This window comes from Odocoileus virginianus, chromosome 6 (assembly GCF_023699985.2).
Source record: "Odocoileus virginianus isolate 20LAN1187 ecotype Illinois chromosome 6, Ovbor_1.2, whole genome shotgun sequence".
NCBI classification, from domain to species: Eukaryota; Metazoa; Chordata; class Mammalia; order Artiodactyla; family Cervidae; genus Odocoileus; species Odocoileus virginianus.
This window is the reverse complement of record NC_069679.1, coordinates 9,905,804-9,924,073: the sequence shown is the minus strand read 5'-3', so window position 1 is coordinate 9,924,073 and position 18,270 is coordinate 9,905,804. Positions and strand designations below refer to the sequence as shown.

The following is an 18,270-nucleotide window of genomic DNA, read 5'->3' as shown; positions in this document are numbered from 1 at the left end:
TCTCATTTTTACCCCACCCTCCCAGGGCACAGCATAATGAAAAATGCCATTGGCCATCAGGAGACCTGATTTTGAGTCCCCCCAGTTCACAACCTGGCTATCAGGTCACTCACACACACTCTAACCCAGTTTCCTCACCTTTAAAATGAGAGGGTCAAATTAGATGTCAATAGCATCAGCCTCCACTGGTTGCATGTCTGCTCTGTTCCAGGCAGGTCAGAAATGTTATCTACACAAGTTCAGTACCCTCAAGGAGACATCATGGTATCCCAGGGAGCAGGCGCCATGCCTAAGGCTGTCCAGCTTTATTGCCCCTACCCTCCATGCAGCTACATTTTGATCTAAGATAAGTAACTTAACCTCCCCATGCCTCAGCTTCCCCTCTGCAAACAAAGGTGGTTGCAAAGATTAAATCAGATCTCCCATGGGGTCTTCAGGGGCAGCCCTGCATGCGTAATTACCCCAGAGGATGCTCACCTCAGAGGCCTTCTCAAGGCTACCCAGCTCAGGTCTGTGCAGCTCCAAGGCTGTTCCCAGAGTCCTACAGAACACCGTCTCCTTACATGACTTCAGAGAGCCCCCATGAGCAGCTCAGGCCTTGACTAGAGTGGTAGGCTGACAGCCGGGTGCCCAGAAAGAAAGGATGTCAGGGGAGAGGCTTGAGATGCTGGGAGCTAAAGCTTCCCTCGTGCATGGCAGACCGTCAAGACCCCAGCAGGCAAGCCCACATCCTCCACCTCCACCACACACACACATAACCTCACCACTGGAGTCATATTCTCTGCTCCACCAGCGCCAAGGCCCTATCCAAAACCCCAGAGCTGCTGAAAACAAAGCTTTGAACCAAGGACCCTATCAACACACCTACCTGGGGCCCCAGCTGCTGCCAGATTCTGTGAAGGACACATGGGAAAATTCTCTCCAATGTCACATTTATTGAGCACCTGCTAAGTGCCAGACCCTATGCAAGGCATTATGCACTCAGAGACAAATAACCCAAGGTCATCAGACTCACGCATGTCTGGCTCATGACAATGCGGGAGACCTAAGTCGGGAAGATCCCCTGGAGAAGGGAATGGCCACCCACTCCAGTATTCTTGCCTGGAGAATTCCACAGACAGAGGAGCCTGGTGGGCTACAGTCTATGGGGTTGCAAAGAGTCGGATGTGACTGAGCAACTTTCACTTCACTTCACAAAGAATACAGACCACAAAATGAGGTCGAGAAATTTTCATCAGTACAGGGAATATGAGCAGAGTTTTAGAGTCCTTAAGTGTCCTCCCTATGGGGATAGGATGGGGACCAGGTTTCCCAGGAGGGAGAAGCAGCTTCAGACATTCATGGGAGTAAGAGACCCTGGGCTGACCCTGGGTGGTGGGTGGGGAAAGCAATGATGAGAGATGAGGCTGGGGAGTTAAGCCAAGGGCTTGGCCTTGTCTTATGTCAATGGGTAGACACTGAAGGACATTAAATGAATATAGAGGGAGCACAGGGAGAGTTTTGAATTAGATGCCTGGGAGGACTTCCTGGAGGAGGTGGCTTCTGAGCAGGCCCTTAAGTGATGGCCAGGACTTTGGGAAGTAGAGATGGAAAGCAAGGCCTTCCAATGTGGGGGCACCGAGGGCATGGAACAGCACATATGAGGCCATCCGGGGGACAGCCAGGGCTAGGAAGGGAGAGTGGGGGAGATGTCAAAAGAGGAGGCAGTCCGGCTGCAAGTAAGGGCTACTGAAGATCACAGTGGGAGACTCAAAGGAAACCTTACGAAGAGAATGAATGAATCAATAATCAGTCAGTCCATGAGTGGGCCTCGATTTGAACCATCAAGTTTAATAGGCTTGAGTGGGTACAGGCTCCATACCAAGCAAACCACCTCTGCCTGACCCACCCCACATCCCTCGCTCCTGCCCTTTCAACATACCCTCACCAAACCTACCCGTCTGGTGTTCCATCTCTTGGAACCCTGCTAGGAACCTCACAGTTAAATTTTTGAGCTAATTAAAATCCTAGACTCCATACAACCCAAGCCCTTAATTTTACACTGGAGAACACAGAAGCCCAGAGATGGGAAGTGACTTATCCAACGTCGCATAGTGACACTTGGCAGTATCAGAGCCAGAAACAGCAGCTGGAATCCCAAGGGTCTGCCTTTTTAGCACAAGACTTCTCAGAGGTGAAATTGCCCATAAGGATCCAAAGAAATGAATTTATGATGGTGATGTTTCAAGCAATACAACCAATTCTGGGGAAACACCTCGGTATTACAAACAGACCAGGTGGGTAACTCACTCTCTGCCCCAAATTGGAAGCTGGCCTGAGTCCTAGGTGCAGAGCAGGAAGGGGTGAGGAGCTGAAAGTTTCATGTAATTTGTTTCAATTTCCATATAAACCTTATAGGAAAGGAAATATGAGCCTTATTTCGCAAAAACTGAGATTTCAGGAGGCTGGGAGTTTTCCCAGGCCTGAAGGATCCAACTCTCCCTCCTGGAAAGAGGATGCCATCACCGTCAGCTTGCCCCCCCATCAGCTACTCTTCCTTTGGGGGCCTGAAAACCCCACAGGGGAAGATCTGTTCTTGGCCAAGTCAATAACAGCCCATTAGGAAGCCTCTGTTTAATAAACCATTAACATTAAATTATTGAAGAGAGAGGAAAGTACCATGAAGGCTCAGGTCAACAGGAGTAGGGAGCAGGAGGATGATGAAAGGGTATTAATTGAATGTCCGTGAGTAAGACATTCTCTTGGGTGTGACTGTACGGTTTGTGTAGCAACCTCAGAAAAATCCAGGTCTTTCCTGTTACAGAGCAGGAAACTGAGGCTCAGGGGTGTTTACTGACTGTCAAGGATAAACAGACATTGAGTGGCGTTTAAGTGAGGGCAGGCTGGCTCTTTCCTTAGCATGATGCTGCCCAGAGAAGTCAGGATGGAGGAGACGAGGGGATGGAGGGCCACTCAGGGGAGCTAAGGAGGGTCAGCAAGAGGGAAGAGGCGAGGGGAGAAGCCAGGAAATCAGTGCTTAGGAGTACTTCGGTCACTCTCAGGACCTTCGCTTTCCTCCTGACGGTTTTCTAAAAATAGTTTTATTGATTGATTTATGGCTGTGTTGCGTCTCCATTGCTGTGAGCAGGATCAGCTCTCTAGCTGCAGTGCACAGGCTTCTCCTTGCAGTGGCTTCTCTTGTTGCAGAGCACAGGCTCCGGACACATGGGCTTCAGCAGTTACCGCAGGCTGTCTCAGTAGTTGCAGTGAATGGACTTAGTTGCCCCGTGCCACATGGAATCTTCCCAGACCAGGGATCAAACTCATGCCCTCTGCATTGGCAGGCAGATTCTTAATCACTGGACCACCAGGGATGAACCCCTTGCTGATGGTTTTTCCCAACCCTCGTAACATGAAGCTGGTCTGTTAGAGGCAGGGAAGTTGGTAGCAGAGAAGAAACAGAACAACCTCTCCTTTCCCTGTATCCATTCCAGTTGCTACCCTTTCCACCTGGTCCAGCCAATCAGTGCTCACAGACCTTAGCTAAAAATGCCCTTCTGGACGCTGGAGAACATTTGCATGATGCGCTTGTGGGAATAGAAGAACAACGGAAAATAGAGCTAAGATGTCAGGATTGTTTAATCAGACATTGGATTTCAGGACTGAAGTCTTTAGAATGTCTCAGAATTAATTAATCCCAAACTTTCACTGTCCATGTGACTCCTTGAGACACTTTGCAGGAGAGTTACAAAGTGGCACAGTAAACACCCCCCCAGTAGCCCCTGACCAATCTGGGGGCCAGGTGGAGAGTTGCTGGGACAATCAGCCAGGCAATTCTGCCTCCTCCTCCTCTGGGCCCTTCATCCTGTTACCTCGGAGGGAAAACCTGCACATGGAAGGCTGGCTGCCTACATAATGGACAGGGAACCAACATGGGTAGCATGAAAGGCTGTCCCTGCCTCCAGGACACCCCTCCAGGAGGAATCGCAGGCTCCTACCCAGTGGAATGTGGAGAGTTTACCCATAGTATATACTCAATAAATATTGGTTAAACACCTAAGCAAATGCGTGAACAACATGAATAACCATCTAACAATCTGATTCCCCAACTGAATAAGCCAGTCAGGCTGCCATAACAAAATACCATAGACCAAATTTTTCAGACAACAAAGAAATATCTTCTCACAGTCCTGGAGGTGCTGGTATGGTCAGGTTTGCAGATGACTGCCTTCTCACTGTATGTCACATGGCCTTCCCTCGGTGTGTCTATGGGAAGGGAGAGAGCTTTATCTTTCTATGGGGCCACAGTCCTATGGGATTAGGGCCCCACCCTTAAGACCTCATGTGACCTTAAATTACTCCTAAAGACCCTGTCTCCAGATGCAGTCAACTAGGGGTCAGAGTTTTAACACACACATTTGGAGGCTTACAATTCAGTCCACACCACTGACCAAGGAAGGAATTTAGTAACGATGTCATCAAAGGCCTTCAGCATTTAACATTCCTCTCTAGCAAACCTAGCAGAGGTTTCAGCTTTCTTGCTGCACCTGGGAATCCCTTAAAGAGTAGTGGTATTCTCTCGAGGCTGCCGTTCATGACAAAGCCACGCTGCAGAGCCTGCTGGGGAGGTGCTGTTTTCATGGGTGGTGGAGAGGGCCTGGAATTCTAAGCAGGCTTCCTGCAGAATAAGGTCCCACAAGGGACTGGAGAGGCATGGATGTCACTGGGTTACTGAAAGAGCCCTTCCTGAGAGCCCCAGCCTTCTCAAGTCTCACTGCTCTGCTGTGAAGCCTTGAGACCACTCCCCAAACTGGGTTTCAGTTATGCCATCTGCAAAATGGGGAGGTGGGTCAATAATTTCTAAGAATCTCCCGCTACGCTTGCTTTACCTATTCCCAGGAGAAAAGCAGAGCCAGGGAGCCAAAAGTAAATCAGAAGCTAAGCTAATAAATACTCCCAACTTAACTGCTAACTGCAGAGACACCTTAGGCAAGCGACTTCATCTCTGAATTTCTCTTTCTCCATCTGGATGTTGGCGTTATCACAATTACCTCCTCGTGGGATTCCCAGCATCACTGTGGTAGATTGACTACCTTCATGGGCTCTAATTCTTTACCTGTCCCTCTGCCCGTGGTCTATGCCTGTGAGTTTATAATTCCTTCACCATAAAGAGGTGGAGTCTATTCCCCTCTTTGACAGAGTTTGGCCATGTCACTTGCTTTGGCTAAGAGGGTGTTTGCAATGGGAAGCAAGCATTTGTTTGGGAAAGCACTTGAATGATGAAGTTTGCATGATTCTGCACTCTGCTACCACCACGAGAATTGCCCAAGCCAACCTGGTGAAGGATGAGAAACACGGGCCAGTTATTGCCAGAGTCACCCCAGATGTCCCAGATGGGGTCAAGGTCAACCAACAGGACCCATTCCTAGACCTTTAGAGAGTTCAGCCAAGGCTGGAAGGAGCTCCCAGCTGACTTGTTAAGTCAAGGAGCTAAAATATTTTTGTCTTAAGGCTCTGAGTTTGGGATGGTTTGTCTTATTTTGGCAACCAGTAACTGACACAATCAAAAGATAACACATGAATAGGTACCCTAAATATGTGTATTTCCTGAATCAATCGCCCTACTCACCCCACACCTTCAGATGTAAGCCTAGATATCCCAGAGATAGTCTGAGAGGCATCAGTCATGGTCTTGGTGGATTTTAAGCTTCAATCTCATTGTTACTTTCACTTCCGATTGATTACAGACACTGACTGCTCAATTTTGATTAAACACTAACTCATAAGCTGCTTACAAAATGCCTGCAAAAAGCTGACATTTATGAAGTCCAATAAACTACTTGTAAGAACAGGAGTGCTACATTGGGAGGAAAAAAAAATAAAATCTTCTTCCAAACAAACATCGGTTGACAGCAGACAGATGGTCAGAATCCCTTACTTGTAAACTAGAAAAATTAAGATTTGGCAAGGGTTGTCTGAAAATAACTAGCAAACATCAAAGTTTCCCCTTTCTAGGCTGGTGTTTTTCTGGGCCCGACTTCAATATTTTCACAGGCTACTGCACGGAAAAGGTGTTGCAGGCCTCCGCGTTGCTGGCAAGGAAAGGCTAAGAAATACCAGCAACGATTTATAGGAAGCAAGGGTGCCAACATCCCGAAGAGTGAGCGCTTAACAGCCAGCAACTGCACATTCCCATAAATCCCCATAACTCAGCATCAGGCCTTCCCTTAATCTGCTGAGGTGTGAGCGAAAGGAAGGCGGAATTTTCTAACTTGATTTTCCACTCAGATCAGCTTTCATGGAGGTGACTGCGAGTTAATCTTATGGGGCCAGCAGCGATCTTAATAGAAATGGAATCCCCCCTCAAAACCGCAGGACAGGGCTCTCCTCACCTTTGTTAAGTCAAGGAAGGAGGGCGCTAAGAGGGGCTTTGGCTCAGTCTCAAACAAGCTCTCCAAGTCCAAGAGAGACCTAGTCTCTGGCTGCCCTGGTTCACATTTCTTCCTGACCTTTCTGTGACCTCTGAAGGGCTCAGGGCAGGCATGTGTGCAGATGTGGTGGGGTGGGGTACTTATTTACCTACACACAAGCATCGGCATGCTGATGTAGCTCCAAAGATGGCCCAGGTGCTGCCTCTTGGTGGCGTTGCCCCACCACCTCGGTTACACAGCTGGCACACAAATCCATGCCCTCCGAACCACAGCATCCAGGGCCCGGCTAGGAGAGCAACAGAGTCTCACTGATCTCGGGTGGCCTCAGTCTGCAGCAGCTTGAAGTGGGGACTTCAGTTTCAGGCCAGAGATTGAGGTCAGGCAACAGCAGTGAGCATGCTAAATCCTAGCCACTAAGCCAGTGATCAGTGACAAGGCCCTTGCCCCTCAGCTCTGTAGAAGTAAATTTCCACATAGAGATGGAACCTAGTGAAACAAGTAAAGTATTTAGGAGGAAAAGAGTGTGGCTGGATAAACACACTGGTAGCCTCAGAGAGAGTTGCATTTCATGGTAGTTTGAATCAACTTTTATGAGGCATTCTTCTGGGTTTCCTTTGACAACTCATTTTGCCTTGCCTGGTTCTGAGTCCATATTCGGTATATCTCAGGGCCCTGCCATGTAAAGAACCCACCTGCTCATGCAGGAGATTTGGGTTCGATCTCTGGGTGGGGAAGATCCCCTGGAGGAGGAAATGGCAACCAACTCCAGTATCCTTTCCTGGAAAATTCCATGGACAGAAGAGCCTGGTGGGGTCACAGAATCTGACACACCTCAGCGACTGAGCATGCACACATGGTTGGTACTTAACTCCCAGGACCATGATGAGCTAATCAATACAAAAGCACTTAAGAGAGTTCCTGGCATGTAGCACTACACATGTGTTTGTTAACTTTTAATATTATTCCAGATATTCAATACACGAGTGCAGAAACATTTTGCAGTGTGTGACAGTTCAGAGGGAGCCTATGATTTGTTTATTTACTGAGTCCATGAAAAACAATGCACTATGTTCTATGGAAGAACAAAGTGTGTCCTCACCTCACAGGATTCCGACCTTAGTTCAAACTTAGTTCGCTGGAATCAACTGTCTTTCCTTTGCCTTCCCTAAGAGTCGCTAGTCTGGGACTTCACTGGTGGTCCAGTGGTTAAGAATCCACCTGCCAGTGCAGGGGACACAGGTTCGATCCCTGGTCTGGGAGGATTCCACATGCTGCAGGGCAGCTGAGGCTGGGTGCCATAACTACTGAGCCTGCACTCTAGAGCCCATGCGCTGCAACGAGAGAAGCCACCGCTCCCCGAAACTAGAGGAAGCCTGAATACAGCCACGAAAACCCAATGTAGGCAAAGATAAATGAATTTTGTAAAAGTCACTGGTTGTCACTGGAAGCCATGAAATGACAGGGCACTGCTTGGCGCCAACTGACTTCCATTTGAATCCCAGCTCCGCGCGCCCCGTCCCTGGGCTTTCTCGGCTCCAGCCCTCCCAGGGCCACAGCAGTCTCTGGTGTGAAACCGTGATGGGTGGACATGAGCACAATAATATTTAAACGCTTCCATGCTGCAATACACCTTCCCAGTCCCTCGGTAGAGTTTCCTAATTAATCACCCTGTATACTGCATTCTACATTAATTAAATTAAAAGTAATTAAATCCAGGAAATTGAAATTAGTCTAATTAGATTAGAGGCACATTCAGTGACTGTGGTGAGGGGCGCCATGTAAATTGACCAATTTCGGTGTAGAAACGAGAAACTCGGATTACAGACGGGCTGTTAAGAGAGACAGGCAAGCTTTACAAAGAATGAGTGGAGGTCGATGCAATAAATGTTATCTGTGAGAGCAACAGTAACAGCAGAAATGAGTGGTACCTTCATCAGGGCTTCCTGGGGCTGGGTCTGCCTCATGAGTCCCCACCAAATCCCTCTGAAGCAGGTGCTGCCATTATCCCTGCTTGGCAGATGGGAAGCAGAGGCTGTGCTGTGTGAAGCATCATGGAAGAGACGCACATGGTTTGGCTGCAGAAGCCCCTCCCAGACTTCTCCAGGCAGCTTCCCTGGTCTGGATGGAGAGCCGCCTCCGTGGGCTGGACAAAGGAGAGTGCTGGATGTGACTTGCACACACAGCAGGCAGCAGAGCCTGCCGCGGACTAGGGCAGCAACCTTCTCCAACTTTCATCCTCCCATGATGCTCAAAGGTGGTCCAGGCCAGACGTGGCGGTTGAAAACTGGGAGGTGATCAAGGCTGTCCATGCTTACAAGCTAATTGGTCACCTCACCCCACTCTCATGGCAGTTGGCAGAGAAGCAGAGGCTCCTGAGTCAGAGACAGGACTTTATTCCTCACAGAAATAGCTAGAATCAAAATAGCAGCATTCTCTTGCCTCGGTTTTCTCCAAGCCCCAAATCCCATAAGGCAACATGAAAGGGACCAGAGGATGCCTGCACCCACCCACAGTGGGTTGCATTACAAGAGAGAAACCCCCATCTTAAGGAAAGAGCATCTTTTATAAGGAACAGTGAGGCTGTCTGCTATTTGCTCCAGAAGGGAACTTTGTCCTCCAAGACTGCTATAGCAGCAGTTCCCAACTTTCTTCCACAGACCAGCAGGGGTAGTGGGGGCTGGTTTGGGGATGATTCAAGCACTTTACATTTATTGTGCTCTTTATTTCTGTTATTACTACAATCAGCTCTACCTCAGATCACCAGGCATTAGATCTCGGAGGTTGGGGACCCCTACTATTCAGCATTCTTGGAAAGAGGGTCTGGAATAAAGGCAGGTGGTACCTCTGCTCACCAAACATGCAGAAATGCTAAAAGCCCATGGAGAATTGTCTCCCAACAATAGGCACCCCTTGTTTGAAGTCTCAGTTTCTGGCATATTTCCCCTGGAGTACACCACTCTGCCACCTACTCTGATTAATTTGACTGACAGAATAGGACCAAATCTGTTCAGTGAGTTTCATGCAGCGTTTAATTAAAGCCACTACCAACAGAACTTCAAGCAGTGAGATGAGAGAAACCTACAGTATTAACTTCAATCCTGCCCTGCCCCTCCAGGGCCCCAGACCAGTCATATGAGCAGAGCCATAAGGAATCCGGGAAAACCACAGATGTCTCCGTGGTGTTTCTGTACTGACCTTTCTCCTTGATTCAAAGCAATGATCCAAGTAGTGCAGGATGTCTTAGGGACTGCATAGGCTCCACCGGGGCCTGCCAGGAAACAGTATAGGGCAATGCTATGATCAAGAACAATCCATGTTGGTGAGCTGAGGCTGACATGCATGCTTCCAGGGCGAGGTGAGGTCAGCTGAAATCGAGGACAAATTTTGTGCCATCTTTTCGAAGTGGAGGACCCCCATTACAGGGATACCTAGCCATAGGGTACACACAGTGATGAGTTGGTTGTCTGTCCTGGAAGCTACCCCAGGTTGCTGCACTTATCTAGGGGTGAGTGATCTACTAGTGCTGTTTACTTAGACATTAGACCATCTCCCTTGGTGACTCCTGCAGGGCAGGTCAGCGGGGACGCTAATTTATGCCTGGTTTCCACATATGAAGCACAACCCCATGGTGTACACGGAGGCCCTAGAAAGAAGGTCTTCCTTGCAATTGTTGAGGTGCCCCAAGTGAAGCCCGCATCTATCGGGGGTACAGGTTGACAGTGTCTCCACCAGCCCCTCAGTGGGTGGTAAGCCATAGCATTCCCTGTTCAGTTGGAGTGAGTCTAGTCTAGTCCTCGATTTGGGGGAGACCACCTGAGGACAGCCCGTGCAGCTTGTTCTGTGGACACCCTAGCTGGGTGACAGTCTCCTGCCCCATGGAATGACTGCAGCAGCCATAAGAATGGGATGAGGGAAGACGTCAGAGGGCAGACGGGTGTTGTAGGGGAGGGGTGGGAGTCTTACCTGCTGTACCTCTAGACTCTTCAGCAAGCCTGAGGGGTTCAGGTCAGTTCAGTCGCTCAGTCGTATCCGACTCTTTGCGACCCCATGAATCGCAGCACACCAGGCCTCCCTGTCCATCACCAACTCTCGGAGTTTACTCAAACTCATGTCCATTGAGTCGGTGATGTCATCCAGCCATCTCATCCTCTGTGTCCCCTTCTCCTCCTGCCCCCAATCCCTCCCAGCATCAGGGTCTTTTCCAATGAGTCAACTCTTCGCATGAGGTGGCCAAAGTACTGGAGTTTCAGCTTCAGCATCAGTCCTTCCAATGAATACCCAGGACTGATCTCCTTTAGGATGGACTGGTTGGATCTCCTTGCAGTTCAAGGGACTCTCAAGAGTTTTCTCCAACACCACAGTTCAAAAGAACCAATTTAAAAAAAAAAAAAAAAAGAACCAATTTTTCGGCACCCAGCTTTCTTCACAGTCCAATTCTCACATCCACACATGACCACTGGAAAAACCATAGCCTTGACTAGACGGACTTTTGTTGGCAAAGTAATGTCTCTGCTTTTTAATATGCTGACTAGGTTGGAGCCTGAGGGAGGTGGGGGCCAAATCACGGTCAGAGCCAGCTAGTCGGGGAAGGCAGAACGAGTGCCAGGTGGGAGGGCGGCATGAGGACATTCTCTTGGGAGGGAAGCTCCAGGGTGACTCTGAAAGGCTAATCTCATTAGTCCCTCCCTCCCCCATACCTCTGAGTACAAATCTAAACATTCCCTTCGCAGGGCTTGGGTTGCTCGCCATCCTCCAATGCCAGCCCTGGAGACTATCACCCTTTCCCAATAATCTCCGGCTCACACTCATACCTTTCGTGCAGAAGGTTCAGAGGCAAGAGTGACAAGAGCATTTTCATAAAGCGTACAGAGACCATCATGGTTCTCTCTTTGGCTGTAGGAGGTCACTATCCTAATGCTCTAAGATCATGGCAATCCAACAAGAGAATCCGGGTGGCCGAACAGGCATTAACTTTGAATGCCCCAGGTCCCCCTTTGGCTGCCCTGGGGCTGCTGTTGGGAAAGAAAGACACACCGTGCCCAGGAATGGTCAGGGATGGGATCCTGAATTTCCCAAAGAGATCTGAAGAACACCCACCCCTTACACCCTAATCGTTACTCGGGAAGCAGCCAAGGGGACCCAATTGCTTTCTGGGTCAGCAGCATTCAGTGGTCAAACTGCTTGACTACGGTGTGTGGCCCAGGGGGAAGGGAGAAGGTGGGGGGAACAGTAAAGAAAGGAAGGAGGAAAGGGGAGAGAGAAAAAAGGAGAGCCCTAGCTCTGGCATGGACCTAGGCGATGAATTAATCTCCCGTAATCCCATCGACAACATCTATGTTCAGGTTACTTCCCAGTGTCCCCCGCAAACAGCAGGAGAAAAAGCACTTTATGGACCCGAAAGTCTGTTCTGTTCCTTTCATCAGCACACAGGAAAAGTCGGCCCTAAAGATTCACGTCTGCACCTCTGTCGAGAGAGGAACCACTTGCTGTTTTGCAATGACAGTTTTTCCATCTTCTATCCATCAAGGGGTCAAGCCCCTCCCCAGCCCTTCTCTCAGGCAGCTGGCAATCCGCCAGCCTGCGGCTCATAGGAAACAGCTCTACAAGGGCCCCAAAAAGCACAGGTGAGCCCCCAGATGGCTGCTTAAATGTGGTACAGAAGTGCATTTTCAACTGCCCAGAGACAAGCATGCATTGTGCATCCTTCAAGGGAGCCTCCATGATGTTAATTTTTACTGCTGAGCTGATGATGAGACTTGAAGCAACAGGAGAAAACCAGGCTCCGTCCCCGGACGATCCCCACACTGCTGACGTTGTGAACTGAGAGCAGGATTCCAGGGCAGTTTGGTGCGGACATGGGAGATCTGCTGCTCCTGGAGATCCTGCTCGGGCCAACCACATCCCACCTGCTTCCTGGCCCCCCAGGTGCCTAGCAGAGTGCAAGCATACCAGTGTTAGGACAAGGGGCCTCAGTGAGTCACGAAGGCCTCCATGGGTGCCTGTCTTTGAAGATGCCAATGAGACATTATCGGGAGCAGGACAGAGCAAGCAGGAGAAACATGCCTCATCCCTCTTAGCTCCTAACCAACAATTAGCCTGACCTTTTCCTCTGAAATTATACCAACTGCAACTTCTGCTTGCCTAATTCGCTTCACTGCTGGGGGGGGAAACAAGTCCTGAAGAGGAATAAAAGCAGTTGGATTCTTTCGACCATCAAAGGCAGAACTGGTTGCTGCATGGTGATTTTCAAGGCAATTCAAAATTAACTTCAAATTACCAAGAGCTGACTCCCTCCCCGCCTTGCTCTCAAGCTCCTTCACTCTCTCTCTTTCTCTCTCTGTGCTTTTAGCCTGACTTTGTTCACAAAACAGAGCTGTTCCCAGCCTCCCTCTGCTCTGCTTTGAAGCCAGCCCATGTTTTTCCACTTCATCCCTTCATCCCTCTGGGCGGTGGTTTCCACCCCCTTCCAAAGGAATCCATGAGGAGGCTCAAACCCTAAATGTTTGCTTTTTCTAAGAAGAGGCTCCAAGGTGCCAACGTGCTTCCAACACCCTTGGAGTGTGTTTGCTGGAGACTGTAACATGCTAGCCAGGTAGGGTGGCCTCTGGGGCAGAGCAAGTTATTCCTGAGTGCTCCCCAGCTGGGGAGAGAAATGAGGAGAGGAGAGGAGACAGAGAAGTGGAATTGTGCTGGGAAGATGGATTCAGTGGCCCATTGTTTCAGCGAAGTACACGTACAGCCCTAGGTCCTTCTGGAGCTGGTTCCAAATCTACCTCCTAGGAGAAGTCTCTTCTCATGGTCTTTGCCCCATGGAGCCCACCAGCTCCCCTCCCTGGATTCAGCTTCACTGCCTTCCCAGCCTCTAGGCTTCAGGTCACCAACCTGCTGTCAACTTGAGAGGAGCCCTGCACGTGTGAGAGCCCCACCCCAGCTGGGAGGGAGCAGGGCGTCCCAGTGAGTGTTGCCCTCTCCCCGCTCTGAGAGGTAAACACCACAACAAAAGGGACCATATTGGGCCCCAGGGGTCCCAGCGCCTCACCCAAGCCTGACGTCTCAGGCACAGTCAGAACCCAATAACTACTTGTAAATAAGACGATGGCTTCCTTCAGATGTTGCAAGAGCTTGCTTTGTTTCCTTTAAAGACAGAAGAAAACACACATGTTAAGAATATTTCCAACCTCATCTCTGTTCCTACGTGCCCTTTGCCTGTAAACCAAGTAACCAAATTTCCTTTCAGCATTGGACCAAAGAACTGGGCAGCTTCTGGTGCAATTAAACATTCAGCAGCGAAGGGGCTTCTCTTTTCCACTTGCTAGCTGCCTCTCTTGGAAGAATGGGGCTAAGTTACATACCTACCTGAGTTCCTCCTACTCAACACTCAATTTAGCTGGGTTGCACCCAACAGCAGAGCTGTGGGATCCTGAAGACAGACCACGTGAGGATGTTCCTTCAAAGGAGACACCGCACTGCTGGGTCGCCAGGTCATGTGGTACAAAGGGAGCTTTGATCAGTGCAGATAGCCCTCAGGCTGTAAGAAGCGGGCCTTGCCCTTCAAACTCAGCTGGTCTGATGTCTCCAGTAAGAACTTCACTACAGCGGCCAGGGGAGGCCTAATGAGGAGGTGACATTTGACCTGAGGTTTGAATGATAAGACCATGCCATGGAAGGTTCTGGGGAAGATCATTCCAGGCAGAGGGTACAGCTATTGCAAAAGCTCTGGGGCAAGAACAAGCTTGACATGTTCAAGGAACCAAGGGAAAGCCAGTGCAGCTGGACTGTGGAGGTTGTATTAATAGTAATACATCAGAGGGAAAATCAGAGGTTGGGAAGGAGACAGGGACCAACTGTGGGGGCTCTTGCATCCCACGGAAAAGAGTTTAGACTTAAGTTCAGTAAGAAGCAGTTGAAGAGCTTTACTTCGGAGAGTGGTATTTTGAGATCATTCTGGCTGTGATGTGGAGAACGGATGGCAGGGCTACCAGGGTGCGAACAGAAAGGTGTGTTGGGAAGTGACAACCGTTGACCAGGAAAGATGTGATGGCTTAAGGCATTGTGATGGGAGAGGAGGGAAGGTGATAGACTCAGGATGTGTTGGGAGTGTAGCCAATAAATCTGCTGATGGGGAGACTGTGAGGAGAGAAGCAGAAGATCAAGGACGACTCCTATGATTCTGTCCTAAACAGTGAGGTTGGATGCCAGTGCTCCTTACCGGGATGGAAAGATGCAGGGAGGTTTAGAGACTTGGTGTAGGTGATCAACAGGCTGGCTGTTGTCACCTCATCCCTATTGTGATGGACACCGTGGAGCTCTGCCCAGAGCCCCTCTTCAGAGCCGCTGCGCCAGTCCTCCAGCCGACCAGAAGCACACAGCTCACTCCTCATCAGAACCTGCCTTAGACCACAGCAAACTGCCCTCCCAAGGCTACACCGCCTCTGAAGGGGGCCCACAGCCAGTGACTGGCTGGTGTGTGGATACAGGCCCAGCCTTCTTACCGCGACTGGAGAGCCTCCTGGATGATCGACTGGGGCCTCCAGCACAGCAGCTGCATTGCTGTCAGCTTCCCCTGCTGCCGTATTGGCCTCCCCATCTCTTTCTTTATGTGTCTCCAATGAATAGCCTTCCAGGCTCTATAACCTGCCTTAGAGTCTGGTTCCAGGAAACCTCATCTAGGACTGCTATTATTATCATCATTATTGCTCAATCATTTTTAGGATTCCATGCACTTGAGAACTCTGCTCTGAAGAATTCTGGAATAGCCTTCTCAGTCTTGTCTAATCCCTATTAGCTGAAGACTTCCAGCTCCCTCGGGCTTGGTCCTCTCCCAACACACAGGACAGGAAGCAGCTTCCTATCCAAGGTTTGCTGTGAAAATGGTCATATTTTCTATGACTTTATCTATAGAAGCATTCTTGTAATAATTGAGACCCTGGTTCCTGTGTTGAGAAGGGACAGGTACCCAGTGGGCTATAAGACACATCAGGGACCACAGAGGCCTCTTGATAAACCAGCCAAACCCCTGGACCCCAAGGAGGGTGGGGAACATGAAGAAAACAGCACCGGCAGCATCTCCTGTGGTGAGAGCAAATTGTCTCCACATGTACTTCTGTAGCCACACGTGTAACCGTGTTTGTGGAAAATGTGCTCTCGTCTGCGCCTGCCCCTGTGCACATGTGTGCAATGCCTCTGGGTAACACAATGCACTGTGTGTGATAACGGGATGGATAGGGGGGCCACTGGACGTGACTGCACAGGCTGCGCCCTATACAGGTGCATCTGGCCCAGAGGACAACAAGGGCCAAAATCCAGCCCATGTTTTTGGGCCTTGCAACTTCTTAGAGGCATTCATTCTGATTCTGCTCACCAAACCATGCACCCTGACACAGGGCCAATTCGACCCACAGCAAGTCCTTTTCTCTAATTTGTACAAAGGCTCCCAATGAACATGAACAAGATTCCCTGATCATTACACTCTTGTCTCTCAGCTCCAAATCCAGCCGTCTCTTCCTTACTTTAGGATGCAGCAGAAGGAACTCTGCAAATCACATTTCACCTTTGCTCCTTGATGGGCTTCCTCTCATTGTTACTGGGAGGACAGTGGGAGGTAGGAGGAGGGAAGGGGGCTGGATCTCTCCTGTTCCTAGCTGCCATTCATTTTAATCCAGCAGCCACCATTGATTTCTTCTCATCTGATTTCATCTTTCTCAGAACCAACCGTAGCATGACCCCCTCAGAGACATTAGACCAGTCAACAAGCACCCCATCTTTGAGACTGAGGTCCCTGCATTGCAGTTTCTTCTCCAGGCCTCCAGGTGCTAAGAACCCAACCTCTTTCTTTATTCCCCCCACACACCCAGGGGAAGTTGCATCTCTTTCACAGTTATCTGCGTACATTCCCAGTGACTACTTTCCGCCTTTCAGGACCTCCAACTCTTTTCGATCAATTCCCTACATTAAAATCTCTCTGTCAGACTTTGAAAACAAACTTATGGTTACCAAAAGGGAAAGGTGGGGAGGTGGGACAGATAAATTAGGAGGTTATGCACAATACAAAATACCTATAAAATAGATAATCAACAAGAACCTACTGTGTAACTCTGTAAATTGGTACAGCCACTATGGAAAAAGTACAGAGGCTCCTTAAAAAACTAAAAATAGAACTACCATATGATGCTGCAATCCCACTTCTGGATGTATATTTGGAAAAAACTATAATTCAAGAAGATACATGCACCCAAATTTTCATAGCAGCACTATTCATATGGAGATAACCTAAATGTCTCTTGACAAATGAATAAAGAAGATGTGGTACATATACACAATGGAATATTACTTAGCTGTAAAAAGGAATGAAATAGTGCCATTTGTAGCAACATAGATGAACCTAGAGATTATCATATTAAGAGAAGTAAATCAGAGAAAGACAAATAGCATGATACCACATATGTGGAATCTAAAAAATGATACAAATGAGCTTATTTACAAAACAGAAACAGACTCATGAATTTAGAGAACAGATTTGTGGCTACCAAAGGGGAAAGATTGAAGAGGAGGAATAAATTAGGAGGTTGGGATTAACATATGCACACTACGTACATAAAACAGATAATCAACAAGCACCTACTATAGAACACTGGGAACTCTGCCCAATACAATGAAATAACATACATGGGGAAAGAATCTGGAAAAGAATAGATATACGTATAACGGAATAACTTTGTTGTACACATGAAAGTAATACAAATCTGTAAATCAACTATACTCCAACATTAAAAGAAACAACTCTGTTAAAAATAACTGATGTGGGCTCTATTTTCCGCCTGATCATTGTGCATGGTGTAGGTAAAAGTAAACGCCATCCCTTTTGAGATTCTCACAGTTAGAGCTCCCCTTTTGGTTTTAGGCATTCTCTTAATCATTCAAGAAAGATGTGTTTAGACTATCTCTATGTAGTACATATAGGATGAAGGATTTTATTTTATATGTTTATAGAAGCATACTGTTTATACCTTTGGGGATATGTACAGAACATGACTGGGAGAATACACATAAAAAGTGGATGATTGCAATTCACCCTGGAAGTTGGGAATTCGAGGTGTTAGATGGGAAAGCGTATTTTGCACATAGCCTTCTGCTGCTGCTGCTAAGTCGCTTCAGTCGTGTCCGACTCTGTGCGACCCCATAGATGGCAGCCCACCAGGCTCCGCCGTCACTGGGATTCTCCAGGCAAGGACACTGGAGTGGGTTGCCATTTCCTCCTCCAAAGCATGAAAGTGAAAAGTGAAAGTGAAGTCGCTCAGTCATTTCCAACTCTTAGCGACTCCATGCAGCCTACCAGGCTCCTCCGTCCATGGGATTTTCCAGGCAACAGTACTGAGGTAGGTTGCCATTGCCTTCTGAGGTTTTTAAAAACAAGCCTCTTATTACTCTTATATTTTGAAAAAAACTGATTAACATGCATGTCTTCAGCGCTATCTGCGTGCCAGGAAGAGGGGCTATCTTCAGATACACAGATGTTTTTGTCCTCAGCGATGCCCTCCCTGCTCAGCCCAGGCTGACACCATAAACCAACAGTCCCCGTACCTAGATTTCCCTTCATCTTGTCTACAGATTCAGAGGGGCCTTCTCGTAAGATTAGAAGCTGATGGTAAAATCCTCAATAGTGGTAGCAGCCCTCAGATTACCCTAAAAGAGCCATGCATGGAGTTGGTAAAAATGGGAGTTATCCTTTGCAGTGCCGTGTGCATGGGTAGAAACCTAGAAGCAACGTGAGTTCAAGTAGGAAGGAACCTGGTGGAAGACACTGTGGCTGTGCCCCTGCACGCAAACGGCAAACCTCGTCATTTCTTCTCCTCGTGTTGGA

General features: G+C 48.6%; 1 long non-coding RNA gene across 1 annotated transcript in view; it reads right to left on the bottom strand.

Moving 5' to 3' along the window:
• LOC110129243 (uncharacterized) overlaps nucleotides 1–18,270 on the bottom strand; it is a 47,045-nt gene that overhangs the window by 15,855 nt on the left and 12,920 nt on the right. The gene's annotated exons all lie outside the window — the stretch shown is intronic.